Source organism: Heloderma suspectum, chromosome 9 (assembly GCF_057233095.1).
Source record: "Heloderma suspectum isolate Gila_16-S chromosome 9, 16-S_ref, whole genome shotgun sequence".
Taxonomy (NCBI): Eukaryota; Metazoa; Chordata; class Lepidosauria; order Squamata; family Helodermatidae; genus Heloderma; species Heloderma suspectum.
In genome coordinates this window covers 28,954,431-28,968,893 of record NC_139466.1, presented here as the reverse complement: position 1 = coordinate 28,968,893, position 14,463 = coordinate 28,954,431, and the positions used below count along the sequence as shown (strand labels likewise).

Below are 14,463 nucleotides of genomic sequence, written 5' to 3'. Positions count from 1 at the left end.
GGTCACTGGATACTCAGAACCATTCAAGATCAGAGGCTTCCTTCTAATGAGTTTTCCAGCACCATCACTCTAGTTGTCTACCCACAAATGGAAAAGCGATAGGGAATTCCCTGACAGAATTGCAACAATATTTCTAGGATTGGGCTCAACACCTCTCTCAATGTATTTAGCAGCCATATGTCCAAAAAAAGTAAATTAATTGATTGCATCAGCTATTACATACACAAACCTTATGATATATTTTTTTTTAGAAAATCACATGGGGGGGAGGGGGGCAAAGTCCTTTACCGTTCACTGTTGTGACGGCTAACAACTGACTTGCCAAAGTTCCATAGTGCAGTTCTAAAATTGTTCACACTTTTTCGCAGTGTTTGCAAACAGACAAATGGTATGACAATTTTAGAGCATGTCTGTCTGGGCTTTCAAGCTGTTTGACTGGCTTCAGAAGCTACGTCATCTTCCTGCATGTTTAATTTGAGAAAGGGGAAAAAATGTTTCCCCCTGTTTAAAAAAAAGTTTTGCATTCTTCAAGGACATCTGCAGTGGTTGACACATTGTTTCTTCCCAGAACACTTTCTCTGGCACAATCTTCCGTCTCTTGAGCTGATCCCCAGCAAAGCTAGACTTTCTCATTAATTTCATGCTGCATGTGCTACTCCAGCAAAGGAGATGACTGCATGGAAGCAACTGTGTGTAGCTGAAACAAATATGCATTTGGGTACTTAGGCACTTTCACATTCCGGTGCTCCTCCTGAGCCCATTAAAATGGCTGGGGGTGTGCATTTGGGAGTGTCTGGATACCTCTGGGCTTTCTTATGTTCATTCTCATCCGGACCCCAGTGGCTGGGTCTGTTTTTCTTGAGCAGATGGGTACACACATCCCCCATCTAGCACCATCAAGTTCTGAGCCATCCAGTTTATTTTTATTATTGTCGTTGTTGTATGTATTTATTTATTTCTGTACCACCCAAGAATTCACACACACACACTACAAAGCTAAAACATTATTAAAATTATAAAACAACATTATAATAAAACATGGTCTTAAAAGTTTTAAGGTATAACATTTAAAACAATTAAATCATTAAAAACAGTTTCAGTACACGATTTCCATAACAGACCTGTTCAAGACAGCTGACATAAGCACCCCATCATATACCATTAAGTGTCATTAAATGCCTGGTAGTAGAGGGCAGTCTTAACCCGGCACTGAAAAGATGACATGTTGGCACCAGGCGGGCCTCAAGTTGGGGGGCCACCACTGAGAAGGCCCTCTGCCTTGTTACCACCTTCCAAGCTTCCCTCAGAGGAAGCATTCAGAGGAAGGCCCCAGATATTGGCTGTAGTATCCAGGTAGGTTCATGCCAGGAGAGGCATTCCCTCAGGTTTTGCAGTCAGCCTCCTGGCAACTGATCCTTTCCCCCTTTGTAATTAGAATATTCATGAACATTCTGTGACATCGGAGAAGCTCATGCACCGTCTATGCAAGGCTGCAGAAAAGCAACCTGAAGCAGGCTAACAATCAGTTTTAGAGCCAAGCTAGACAAGACTTCTGTATTTATTTGTTTGTTTGTTTGTATTTAATAGTAGCCATAGGAAAGGGGTGTGTGACCTGATGAACATATCCTCCCACCAAAGATGCTGTTTGCCCCATGGTTACATACCCAAACATTCACATCCACCACACAGCTATTAAGGGTGCAATCCTATGCATGTTTAGGGAGAAAAAAAGTTGCAAGACTTGCAGGACTTAAACGTATTAAAAATTGTGAGGGAGCTCAAGCACAGGATTCCCCTCATGTGACCTTTCATTGGTTTTATTGATATTTTCCTGTACCAAATTAACAATTAAAATAAAACTGCCCAATCTCAAAGGATTTCCAAACTGCTTCTTTAAAAAAAAAAAAAAAAAGGAACACAATAACCTCATCTCAGTTTTCTACATTGCAAATTCGGTGTTTCATTTTTCATTTCTCTCGTAAAATTATTGTTCAAAATGAGTGCAAGTTTTCAGTTACCTTCCCGTAAGAACTACAGATTGCTGATCTGGTTTGTTTCTGTGGCCTTGTTTTCCTGCAGATACGGCAGCTTTGATCATGTTAAGGAACTCTTTGGTTTTCGTCTTCTTCTTCTTAAACCCTAAATGCTAAATGTCACTTCTTCTTTCTTCCCCCACCCTTTTTTTCTGCAGAGAGCAGGAGACACAGTCGGTGGAGACTCTGAAAGGTAACTAAATCTTTGTCTTCTTGCTTTTGAAATGTATTTAGAGAGAGCTGCTGCCTCATGTATTTAATTTGGGCTTTGAAATTTTGGCAGTCACTTTGAGTCCCTCAGAAACTTTGTCCTTGCAAGAGAGCCCCAAACAGTTTGCCAGATTGTTGGCAAAAGATAATAAGCAGAGTTCAGACCGTCTCATCTGATGATTACATGAGAAAGAAACGAGTACAGGATACAAATGGTTATGCAGGACTTGTACTTAAAAAAGAGGGGGGGACTCATTTTAAATTGGAACCAAAAAAGCGCAATTTGAATGTTAAGACACAGCAAATGCACTTTCATTTGCTCTTCAAATCATACCATTCATCTTTTTTAAAAACGGTTTCTTTTTTCCCGACTTAGTCATACTTGGAGTAGACCCACTGAAATCAATAGGACTTCAGTCCTGTTGATTTCAATGGGTCTACTCCATCATTAAGTTTGTATACAACCCAAAGTTTGGATATCCCAACCCAATTTAATCCAAGTTTGATTAGGTCTGGATCCAGCACAACAACGCTGGGTTCCTATTGCATTTGGTTCCTATTCAGATCAATGCGACAAGTTAAGTCATGGCTTGATTTCAATGGGAACCAAGTTCAGGTAATTTTGCTCTCGATGCAACCCATTTGCAATATGGGATGCACTGCCTAAATGTTCGATTGCATTGTTTTGAATAGCCAGAGCATTGGAGGGGGGACCCTTTCTGGCAACAACTGTGTTCAATATTCTTGAAATGTAAACACAACTATATGGGCACATCAAATACCATTTCTCTTTTCTTTTCTTTTTTCATTCATACTATTTGGGGTGGCTGTTACCATGTTTGCCATTAGTCATTAGAGAGAGAACACCTGGTGTAAATTGGACTGAGCCTTTTTTAAAGTCTTTCACAAAATGTCAGGAATCTGTGACATTTGGGGGATAGCCACTTCCCAGAATCTTTCCATAAAGTTAGTATTCACCGTTCTTTTGTTGTTACTCATCTTGAGAGGCAAGGAAGCCTGCTGTCCCGCCTACAGTGTGTCCAACGCACTTTTATGGGGCCAACCCTAGCTTTGTAACAAAAGTTTTCTAATTTGTGTGTGGTGGGAGGAGGGAGGAGTGTTTCATATGTGAAGAAAGATGTCCCGGTACTAAAGGAAGGCAACCAAGAATGCTTAGTTTTTATTCCATGCATTTCCTAAGGAATCAAAGTATTTATTTATTTACTTATATATTTCAGTGTGCATTTATTTTATTTTATTTATGTATGTATTTAAGGGTGTATTTATTTTATTTTATTTATGTATGTATGTTTTTAAGGGTGTATTTATTTTATTTTATTTTATGTATGTATGTATTTAAGAGTGCATTTATTTTATTTTATTTATTTGTGTATGCATGTATTTAAGTGTGCATTTGTTTTATTTATTTATTTATTTATTTATTTATTGCATTTATATCCCGCCTTTTTTCCTCTTGCAAAGAACCTGAGGCAGCTTACATTATCCTCCTCTCCATTTTATCCTCACAACAACAACCCTGTGAGGTAGGTTGGGCTGAGAGGCTGTGACTGGCCCAAAGTCACCCAATGGGCTTCCATGGCTGAATGGGGACTAGAACCCGGATCTCCCGGCTCCCAGTCCAGCACTCTCACCACTACACCACACTGGGTCTCTTTAAGTGTGTATTTATATTTAAGTATTTATTTAAGTATTTATTTGAATGTGGGTGGGGGGGAAGTGAAAAGAGAGACATCCCAGTACTCAAAGAAGGCAACAAAGAATGCTTAGTTTTTATCTAGTGCATTTCCTAAGAAGTTGAAGTATTTATTTATTTATTTATTTATTTATTTGCAAAATGTAGGAACCACTCTATATCTAAAATGATGGTGAACAGTAAAGGGGGGAGGGGAGAATAAAAATGCAAAAGAATAAAAAGATTTAAAATAAATGTATATCAATAAAACTGTGCCTGGACATTCAGGAAAAGCTTGTTGAAAAGTATATATACATACACAGAGCCGGCCCTACCATTAGGCAGGCTGAGGAAGCTGCCTCAGGCAGCAGATGCTGGTGGGCAGAGCTGTGGGTGTCATGTGCAGCCTGCCCTGCACGCACCCCCCCCCAAGCTTGTGTCCACTCAGGTGCAGTGGAGGATGCTGTTCTGTTTCCAGCATTGAAGTAAGGGTCAACTGCCAGTCCATTTGGCTTATTTATGTGGAATGGGGTGGGGGACGCACACCATCTTGACATTTGCCCCAGTCAGCAAAATGCCTTGTGCCAGCCCTGTACATATAGAATCTCAGCAATCTTTACAACAACCCTGTAAAGTAGGCTCATATTACAAATGGGGGTGGGGTCTGTAGTATGAAGACTGTAGCTTGACTAAAAACCATCCAAGGAGGATGTGGCTGAGCAGAGATTTGGCCCAAGGAATTGTAGCTAATATTCTATTCTCTTAGCCCAAGCTGTCTACAAATGTATTTAATAAATACACGCTTGATGTGAACACAACAGGGTGAGGAGCATTTTAAGACGTACAGGGGAGCGAGGCCCTGCATCAGAGGTCAGCACTCTTGGCCCACTGCTGACCTCCACAGTTCCCTGCCTTTGCTTTTCTCTCCCTAGATGTCACCATCCATGCATCTGTCCTCTTCCAAGCACGCAAACTGTAACAAGGGTAAGGAGGATTTATCCTCAGACCAGAATTGGACAGGAGCACAGGACAGCCCTTCAAATAAAGGAGACCTTCGATAGAAGACTATTCCCCTAAAAAAGGACACATGGCCACCCTCCATGATCCAGCAGTACTCTTCTTATGAGCACTTAAGGGGAGAGTTCCATCCTTAAAGGCAGCCTAAAAATAATTTGAAAGAAAACAATAAACACGCTCTTATTATGTTCTTATGTGTACTAGATTCCAGTTTTCTGTCTGTCATAAAAAATATATTAATCATGTTGAGACTTCCCTGAATGCTAAGTGTAACCACGTTGAGCATAGGTTTGGCATTTCCCCATCTTTGCTTCCCATGAGAACTGAGGGAACTTGTTTGAAAGAGATCTCATCCTCAGCCCACGTTTCATCTTCACAAAATGTGTACAATGAAATTTGAGTTCGATGTATTTCGACTCTTTGCCTGCCCTTCAGAGAGCTTTGCCTCTGCACTTTTTTTAAATAGGTGGTGCAGTCAATCATAGGTCCATTAAGGCAGAAAGAAAAACATTTGGTATCAAATGCTTTGGGCATTATGTTACTTCTTACACTCGTCTCAATGTCAAAAGTTGAAAAACCCCAAATGTTGGCTGAGAGGGATGGTTTATCAGGAGAAGTTTTATCACTTTTTTCCCTCTCTGAGGGAAAAGCTGCGCTTTGTGGCACAAAGAAAGAAAAGTGTGTGTGTGTGTGTGTGTGTGTGTTTAAAAATAAATGAAAGTAATTTTCCAATAAAAAAGACACTTCCTTAAAGTTTTATATCCAAATTAATGTGACTGTGGAATGTGATGGAAGTTAATCCATCAGACTTCACTGAGGCAATCCTTTTAATAAAATCAACCAAAATCTCACAAATTAACAAGCGAGCTTTTGAATTAGCCAAAACTTCACTATGTAATGAGCATGCTTTTGAGATGTTAAGTGAAACGAGGGGGAGGGAGGGGGGAAAAAAGCTGGCTTAGTACTGAGGCCACAAAACCTACATTTAGTCACAGTTTTAAAATGGAGGTAGGAGAGAACAGACTAAATTGGATTAGGCTCCTGCAGGTGCTTTACAGATTTCAGGTTGTATCTAGGGCTTCTGGGACATGAAAGCAAAGTGTGTGTGTGTGTGTGTGTGTGTGTACAAGCCTCAAAGAATTCACACTTGAACCCATCCCTTCTATTTTTGTTTTATCTATCACATGGGTTCCACACTTCCTATAGAGTTCAGACAAGCATAAATCAGGGCTATCTATTTAAATCCTCACTGAAACCCTGTGAGGTAGATCATGCTGAAAATTAGTGTCTTGCTTAAAGCCCACCAGTGAGATACATGGCCCTTGCCCTGCATTTTATCCTCACAAAAGCCCTGTGAGGTAGATTAGGCTGAGAGAGAGAGAGACTGGCCCAGTGAACTTCATGGCTGACTGCGGATTTGAACCCAGGTCTCCCCAACTCAAATCCAGCACTCTCTAACTATCTTCTACCCCCATACTAGCTCCTCTGCATTAATTCTACTACCCCACATTCTAGGCTGGTGAGTAATCCACAGGGCTTCTCTTACCCACAAGATGGTGTCACCGGGAAGAGGGGGGACTTCCAGGAAGCTGTTGTACATTGCCACTGTTCTGCTCCCCTCTGCCATCCTTCCCATCCCCACATTTTCCCTCCATCACCCATCTTTCCACCTCAATTTTTCTCCTCCAGTTCTCCCTAGGGAAGGATGAACCAGTCGGTTTGGTTTCACTCAGTTTCCCTTTTTTCCGATCTTAATTTTGGTTAGTCCTAAACTTTGAGAAATTTTTTTTTAGTTCACATGAACATCCATAAGCTTTTTTGTGCACATTTCTCCTAATGCATGTGTTTTTGCCTGAAAGATGCTTCTTTTTGGCAAGCAATTTTCTAAATATAATACACTTTAATGTTATTTTCCCTGATATATGCATCATCTCTATCTTTATCTCTCTCTCTCTCTCTCTCTCTATATATATATATATATATATATATGGACAACTTGATTGCAAAATTCAGAGAAGTGCATGTGTTGAAGGATAACTGAGTTTCAGTTTGCATAGTTGTTCGAAAGTGTGACATTCAGTAAATACACATTAAAATACGAACTGAACAAATTTCTCTCTCATCACTAGTTCTCCCCTGAAACAATGACCCTTCATGCTGGTGTAGGGCTCTTCACCTCAGCCAGCTGAAAGGAGAGAAGGTCAATGATTTTGTCTGGTCCATATTTCAAAGTCACTCAGCCTGATCTGCACCTCCCAGACTAATGTGCAGATCAGAACAGATTTTGCACTTATCCTACAGATTTTGCACTTCTCTGAATTTTGTGATACAGTTCTCCGCTCAAAACATGGGCATTAAAAATACTTGTCCATTTATTTAGTTATGTGAAGTATATTTATGTTGCTCCTCAGCCAAAAAGTCTCCCAGAGCAGCTTACATATAATCAATTAAACAAGACAGTCCCTGCCCACAGGCTTACGATCTAAAGAAGACATGACACACAAGGAAAAAATGAATGGGGAGGGAAGAAGAGAAAAAAAAACATTTTTAGCAGGGCTGGTGGAACAGCCCTGCTCTCCCTCTCATTTCTCTCAGCTTAGCTGGTAAAATGCATCTGAAAATGCATACTTAGAAATAAAATATGTTTAGAAATGTGCCTTTTGTGAGAAAATAAGTTAACAATATGTATGTAAAGATGAATATTTGTGTACATTTTTTAACAAATTGCAGATTGATGAAGACATGGGACAGGCACAATGGCCCATGCATAATGGACAGAATAAATACATACAAAACTGACGCTGGAAATAGACCAATCATCCTTCACTGTAGGAAAATCATAACGGTGGTCAGCCTTGTAGGAACGCCACTTTTGTAAGGGAGGAGGAGGGAGTTACACCAAAGTGGTATAAGATTAACAGCGAAATCATCCCGGAGGCTGGAACTGGATTCCCACAAGGCTATCAGTCACAATGCAAAAAGAAATACCACCTCACTAGGATGGGGAAAGGCAAGGTTTCTGCACCTACTTGTGACCACCAAGAATGTATTCTTTGGGTGGATGGGAATGGGACTGGTAGTATACTTAGAGTAGTAGCACATATTATGATGTGCACCCAAGGTCACCACCACCTTTGTGGGTTGCTTTTACCTTGCCTCAGGTGTAACATGTACCTCTGTTACATGTGCATCATGTCCATCTGAAGTCTGGTACAGCGTTTCTCCATGTAACGGGTGGTGACTCGGGATGTCAGAGGAATCTGTCCAGGGTGTCAAGCTGCCGAACCTTTGGTGGCTCAGCCCTCCCAAATTCCAGCTTGCTTGTCTGCGAGCTGACCTAACTTGACCTGCGTTGAGTTGGGCCAGCTTGCAGACTTCTGCCACCACTGTTGTCGGCTGCTCTGCACAACTCTCTTGCTTGAGAGAGTTGTGCAAAGTGGTCGGTGGGCAATAGTGGCAGCAGCAAGAACAACAACAGGCGGTGAGCAATTCTGGCACCAGTCACTGTGTGCAAAAGTCTCCCTTCTCCCTGACGGCACCCCAGCAGGGAGAAGGAAGACTTGTGCACAATGACCAGAGAGTCCACTAGTTCTGTCGGGGACCCTATGGCTCGGCTTGTGAACACAAGCTGAGCTAGGGGCTCCAGGAAAATCTGTTGAGCTTGAAGAGAGCCTGATTTCACTGTGCCGGACATCCCTAGTGGTGACACTGGCAATGGGAACTCTCCACACCATCCTCCAGAATGTCATGAAGACCAATGCTTGACATGACAGCCGTGGCATGGATGGGTAAATCACGATGCAGAGGCTGCTTCCAGAGGCTGGGAAAAGGTGCAGAAAAGGGCAACCAAAACCATCAGGGGGCAGGAGCACCTCCCCAATGAGGAAAGATTAGGATGTTTGGGGCTTTTTAGCTTAGAAAAAAAGCTAGTGGGGGGTGGGGCATGATAAAGTTGTATAAAATTATGCATAGAGTGGAGAAAGTGGATGAGGAGAGGATTTTCTCCTTCTCTCGTAATTTATTTTTATTTATTTATTTATTTATTTCTATACCGCCCAATAGCCGAAGCTCTCTGGGCGGTTCACAAAAACTTGTGATGCTAGAACATGTAGTCATCCTATGAAGTTCAATGATGGGAGGTTCCGGACAGAGAAAGGGAAGTACTTCTTTGCACAGGGCATAATAATAAAGTATGGAATTTACTATCACAAGATGGCCTCCAACTTGAATGGCTTTAAAAGTAGGGATGTACAAAAGTCACTTACCTTTTGGAAGGGTGACATTCGCGGTGGGGGGGAGGCGCTCCATCCCTCCCCCTGAAATTCTCTCCGGCCGGCTCCGCTCCACAGAGATTCCACAGAGTTGCCGGCCGGGGCCACCCGCAGCCGGACATCCAGCCGCTGGGCAGCCTGCAGGGACGCATATGGCGGCTGCCGTAGCCACTGCCATTTGCGTCCCTGTATTTTGCCGTGATAGGCTGTGTAAATATTTATGTAGCCTATCATGGAAAGAAAAAAAAAACAAAACAGCGTATGCAAATGGCGACGGCGACGGAAGCTGCCATTTGCGTTCCCTTTTTCTTTGCCGTTTTAGCCTACGCAAATATTTACGTAGGCTATTATGGAAAAAAAAAGGGAATGCAAATGGCGGCCGCCGTAGCTGCTGCCATTTCCATTCCCTTACTTTTGCCATGATAGGCTACGTAAATATTTATGTAGCCTATCACGGCTTCCGCAGGGATGCAAATGGCGTCCCTGCATTAGCCGTGATAGGCTACGTAAGTAGGGATGTCAGAGAATTCTGCCACAAATCTCGGAGAGGCCGAAAGCCAGCGCATTCGGCCCCCCGAAATCGGTGGGGGAATGGTCTGCCCTCCCGCCCCCCCCCCCGGACGGGACTTACCTTGGGCGGATCTTCCTGGCGGCGGCGGCCAGTCTTCCGACCGGCTGCCGCCGCTGCCATTTCCAGTTAAAAAAAACAAAAAAACAAAAAAGTGATACGCTATGTAAAGATTTACGTAGCCTATCATGGCTAGATTTAAAAAAAAAACACCATGATAGGCTACTTAAATGTTTACGTAGCCTATCACAGCTGCTTTAAAAGAAAAAAATGCACGTACGCAAATGGCGGCGCCCATGGGCAGTGCCATTTGCATTCCTTATTTTGGCACGTCTTAGTCTACGTAAACATTTACATAGACTAAGACGGCGAAAATAAGGGGAACGCAAATAGCGTAGACACTACGCTATTTGCGTTCCCCTTATTTTCGCCGTCTTAGTCTACGTAAATGTTTACGTAGACTAAGACGTGCCAAAATAAGGAACGCAAATGGCGGCGCCCATGGGCGCCGCAATTTGCGTACGCGCGTATTTTTTCTTTTAAATCAGCCGTGATAGGCTACGTAAAGATTTACGTAGCCTATCACGGCTGACTGCAGGGATGCAAACGGCGGCGGCCATATTTGCGTCCCTGCTAGCCAGCGGCCGGATGTCTGGCTGCTGGCAGAGCCAGCCAGCCGCTCCGCAGAATCCCTGCGGAGCGGAGCCGGCCGGCCAGAATTTCGGGGGGAGGGACAGAGCTCCTCCCCCCACCACGAATGTCACCCTTCGAAAAGGTAAGTGACTTTCGTACATCCCTATACATAAGTATTTACGTAGCCTATCACGGCTATATGGAAGAAGTGAATGGTGGCCGCAGATGTGGCCTCCATTCGCAAGTCAGCGCGGACAGCAGCAGGTAGGTGCTCCGTTCTGGGCCCATTTTGTGGGGGGGGAGGGCGGGGGGCTTTGTTCCGCCATGGATTTTGGGGGGCCAAATGCTCTGGCATTCGGCCTCTCTGAGGTCTGTGGCGGAATTCTCTGACATCCATATTTAAAAGGGGATTAGACAACTTTGTGGAGGAGAAGGGTATCACTGGCTGCTAGTCATGACAGTTATATGTTATCTCCAGTATCAGAGGCAGTAATCTTCTCAATACCAGTTGAGCGGGAGAGTGTTGTTGCACTCATGTCCTACTTGTGGGCTTCCCATGGACATCTGCTGGGCCACTGTGCAAACAAAATTCAGGAGCCAGCGTGGTGTAGTGGTGAGAGTGTTGAACTGGGAGCTGGGAGATCTGGGTTCTAGTCCCCACTTGGCCATGGAAGCTCACTGGGTGACTTTGGGCCAGTCACAGCCTCTCAGCCCAACCAACCTCACAGGGTTGTTGTTATGAGGATAAAATGGAGAGGAGGAGGTTTATGTAAGCTGCCCTGAGTTCCTTGCAAGAGGAAAGAAGGCAGGATATAAATGAAAATAATAATAATAATAATAATAATAATAATAATAATAATAATAATAGATAGGCCTTTGGTGTGATTGAGCATGGCTTTTCTTATGTTCTTACTGGTGTCCTGTGATCATGGTGCCATGATGCTCAGGTTCTTACTCCAAGTTGTCTGCCCTTAGGAGGTGCCAGAAGAATCAAGTTTCCTTGTTTCTCACTTTCTTCATCTCATTTTATTTATTTAATGGGAAATGTAAATTAGCTTCTCGAAGAGGCTCGGAGACAAAACAATCTCAGCCTCTGATTATGAATGCGTCTGGGGGACCCTGCTGTGCTGTTTAAATGAAACAAATTTTTTTAATCTTTCATTTTCACCCCAATTAACATTGTGTGAACTGAAGAAATACTGGTAACATAACTACGTAAATGTTTATCCTTATTGCCAGCTTGATGCATGTAGTTAAAGGACCTGGGCGTGCTCCGCTGTGGCACCCCGGCTGTGGAATGAGCTCCCTAGAGAGGTTCGCCTGGTGCCTACATTGTACTCCTTCCAGCACCAGGGGAAGACCTTTTTATTCTCCTAGTATTTTAGCATTTTAGCTTCCTAGTCTTTTAGCTTTGGCATTTTAAATCTGTATTTTAAATCTCTGCATTGCTGCTAGGTTTTATTCTGGTTGTGCTGTTATATTGTGGTTTTGAGCTTTCATATTTATATTGTTTTATGCTGTGCTTTGTGATTTTAATTTTTGTGAGCTGCCCAGAGAGCTTCGGCTATTGGGTGGCATAGAAATGAAATAAATAAATAAATAAATTCACTACCATAGGATGTAGTGCTGGCCACCAATTTGGATGGCTTTAAAAGGGGGTTGGACAAATTCCTGGAGGGAAAGGCTATCAATGGCTACTGGTCCTGATGGCTGTGTGCTCCTTCCAGAGGCAGTGATCCTATGTACACCAGTCGCTGGGGAACATGGGTGGGAGGATGCTGATGCGCTCATGCCCTGCTTGTGGGTTCCTGGTTGATCGATGGCTGGTTGGCCACTGTGTGAACAGAATGCTGGACTAGAGGGACCCTTGGTCTGATCCAGCAGGGCTCCTCTTATGTTCTGATGATGTCATCTAAAGGGCCCACAAACGTCTGTGAGTAAGCCATCTCAATAGCAGGATAAAAGCTCCATGTGAAGAAGCCCTAAGGCTTAGTTGCTGGCAGTAAGAGTTTGAAGCTAAAATAGGCTGGTATTTGGAGTATATTGGTCCCACCCCTTTTGCTTTCAGCCACATCCACCACTGGAATGTGGCTCCCTAAGAGCGTCTCTGAAATAGAATTCCGTCTGTGGGCTGAAAAAGGTTCAACAGCCCTGCCCTACACTGAAAGCTGTCCTTCATTACTGTAGCTTTCTTATGACAATGGATCTATTGTGGTGTGGAGAGAGCTGGTAGGCTTAATGCTCAGCCCCCCCCCCCAACCCCTAGCCAGGTTGGAACCCCAGAAATGGCATCTTTACCTTCAAATAGGCCGTGGCAGAGGCTGCCACCTCTTACTCCATGTCTTCCCTCCTCCCCTGTCCATGATGGGGTAAAATTGAAATCCCACCTCCTTCAACAGAAGGAAGAGATGCATCAGGACCAGTTCCAAGTTTGAGGGGACACCTCCCTAGCAAAGTGCCCTCTGATTGTCCCTGTCCTACATCAGTTCCCCCACCCTTTTTTTTCAGGCTTCCTTGCTGGCAGAAGCAACGCCACAACGTGTGATGGGCTGCTGCCCAAACAGTCTAATTCCACATAATGGCCACAATGTAGTGTCACTCCAGGCCATAATTAAAAGGGCATGCGGCTTGGAGACACAGATGCCAGGCAGGTGGGTCTCAGCAGTCCAGAACAACATTTCTTTTTCCTCCTGCAGTCCAGATTATCAGCTGAGCTGTGGGTGGGAGGAAAGTGGGTGGGATCCCCATGGCTCCATAGGCCACATGCAAGCCGTGGCCCACGGGTTGTACAACCCTGATCTACAAGTACTGACTGCAGGGGTTCATGCGTCACCTTCCCAGCAGGCAAAGGGACCCACGGTGCTGACAAGTCAGTGCTGATGCTCACCGTGTCTACTTGTAAATGCCAGCCAGGATTAGAATGATTTATCACAGGGAGGCCATTTTCACTAGCATCTCCACAGTGATTGTAACATGTACTCTATCTTTAGAGGTTTGCCATAAAAACAAAAACAAATAAGTATATATTTTTTAAAAATTGAATCAGCATCATAATGCTAATACCAGACGTTTTCAGCTCCACCTTATTAGAAACCATGCCCTGCGAGGAAAACCCAACAAAACACATCCTTTCTGTTTGGCCAGGGAGGCACTGAGTCATTGATATTTCTGCTCAGCAGCCTCCAGTCCAAAAGCAGCAGGAAACAGAAAGGAGAAAAAAGCAGTTTCTCAATCACAGCTGGGTCCCCTCCACCAGCGCCTCAGGCTACTGACCCTGAAAGAACAGCGGCTGTAGTCAAAGCAGCAGAACCAGGCTGGCTCTTTTGCTACCGACAGCTGCTACCGCTAAAAGTGCAGGCGAGGGAGAGAGACAGCTCAGAAAAGGCCGCCTTGGAATCTGCGCTCAAAACCATGGGGTCAGGGGCCAGCAGTTTCCAGGATTTGATCTGTGTTTCAAAATAGCTTCTGCTGTTTGGGTGGAATACGTGGGACCCTGCAGATGTCGTGGAACTCCAGGCTGTGTCACACAATGCAAAGTTCATGTGAAATGCAATCAAAGTTAGGCATGGTGGAGCACCTGCCGAGGGCCCATGCCCCAGCAGGGGCCCACTGACAAGAGCCCCCTGGACTTGCTCCTCCTCTGCACCATGACAACCTGTTTGTTCACCTGCCTCTTGTTCTGGCCCAGACAATGGTGGTGGTGAGAAGAAGGAGCAATAGATGCCCTGGCCTCCTTGCTCCCTGGCTCCCTGGCTGCCAAGCAGAGAAGAAAGTAGTGATGTTGAGAAAGAGGAGAAGGTGGACTCACTGAGATAGGGACCCATTAAGGGTGTCTTGCCCAGGGCCCTCAAAATCCTGTAGCTGGCACTGAATGCAATGCGTATGTTTGTGGAAGCCACTGCTGGGGCCTACGATATCCTACATCAACTGGCTCTGCTCCTGCTAAATAAGAATATTTTAGAGCTGAGGGGCTGTGGCTCAGTGGTAGAGCACCTGCTTTGCATGCAGAAGGTCCCAGGTTCAATCCCCGGCATCTCC

At 44.2% G+C, this 14,463-nt stretch overlaps 1 protein-coding gene across 1 annotated transcript in view; it reads left to right on the top strand.

Annotated features, from left to right (window-relative positions):
* The first annotated feature begins 2,000 nt into the window (after positions 1 to 2,000).
* The window catches only part of LOC146338550 (connector enhancer of kinase suppressor of ras 2-like), a 122,588-nt gene continuing 110,125 nt past the window's right edge, over positions 2,001 to 14,463 (top strand). The window contains exons 1-2 of the mRNA XM_084814027.1: positions 2,001 to 2,024; positions 2,192 to 2,226. The gene's annotated coding sequence lies outside the window, so the exon portion shown is untranslated. The remainder of the gene's footprint in view (positions 2,025 to 2,191; positions 2,227 to 14,463) is intronic.